This window comes from Aplysia californica, unplaced genomic scaffold (assembly GCF_000002075.1).
Source record: "Aplysia californica isolate F4 #8 unplaced genomic scaffold, AplCal3.0 scaffold00007, whole genome shotgun sequence".
NCBI classification, from domain to species: domain Eukaryota; kingdom Metazoa; phylum Mollusca; class Gastropoda; order Aplysiida; family Aplysiidae; genus Aplysia; species Aplysia californica.
Genome location: NW_004797277.1, coordinates 934,355 through 935,608, shown reverse-complemented (window position 1 = coordinate 935,608; position 1,254 = coordinate 934,355). Strand labels below are relative to the sequence as shown.

The window sequence follows — 1,254 nt, the reverse complement described above, 5'->3', positions numbered from 1 at the left end:
ATGTACTGTGTGACTTTCAACTGTTGAGATCCTAGAAGACACCCCCCCTAAAAAAACAACCAAAAAAAACAACAACCCAGACGCAGCATACACACACACACACACACACACACACACACACAATATTAAATACACAAACACACACACGGTAACACACACACACACACATACACACACATACACACACACACACACACACACACGCACACATACGCACACAGACTCTAACAAACATGCACCCAGACAAAAATGCACACGCACACACGAACGCACGTACACACCCATAAACACACACACACTCACACACACACACACACACATACACAAACTCACACACACATACACCCGCGCGCGCGCACACAAATTCGCGCACGTTCTCAATACCCCCTCCCTTTCTGCAGCAGGCATACACACATACCTTATAACACGTACAACAAGAACACGTTCTCGCCTGCATATACTGCCGCCCACACGTTATGAACACACACAAAAACACAATAAAGATGTGCTATTACATACCAACACAAAACATCTCTAACAATTGCACTGTCCCCCCCATCCCTCCAATTTTTATTACATAGCTAAGAGAAATGGACATTGACGACACAATCAATCCCCTCACCCCCACCCTCCATCTCCGGGTTCAAATCTCACGCCTACCTCAAACTTTATTTCTTCTTCTTTATTTAAAAAGTCCATCTATTGTCTGCCTTTCCACCCCCGCCCAAACAGAAAACCCCATTGCTCTCGTGTATATGTCAACCCTGCATTCTCTCGGACACAGATAAGTCATATCTCGGCCTCCCCCAAAAACAGGGTGGAGCCTCTTACACTTCCAGGACTTATCACCTCTCACCCGGGGTATATAACCCAGATTTGGTTAACCGATCTCATCACAAGAGGGCCGGCGTGACGACTTCCACGCTCAGGGAACAGTAAGTTTACTACAGTTGTTTATCCTTTGCTTCGTCATAAGAATATAAATCTGCTAACTGATATCATTACATTGTCTCCAATGACGTCATCGCTGGCTTAAACTGTTATCGTTGTCGAATCGGTTGTTCTCAAGTCTGAAGATGGCAGTAGAGAAGGCATTTTAAGAATTCAGAACCTATCGTTTCCGAACGTTTTAAATTTCTAAAATTGTTGGTTTCATGAAAATACGTTTTCAAACGAAGAGGTTATTATTCAACAGTGATACTGAGACCAGTGTGTATGTGTGTGTGCGTGTGTGTGTGTGTGTGTGTGTGTGTG

At 44.2% G+C, this 1,254-nt stretch overlaps 1 protein-coding gene across 1 annotated transcript in view; it reads left to right on the top strand.

The window, feature by feature from the left end:
- Window positions 1–828: 828 nt before the first annotated feature.
- The window catches only part of LOC101852371, a gene marked incomplete at its 3' end in the record, with an annotated part of 64,598 nt that continues 64,172 nt past the window's right edge, over window positions 829–1,254 (top strand). The window contains 1 exon segment of the mRNA XM_013081469.1: window positions 829–935.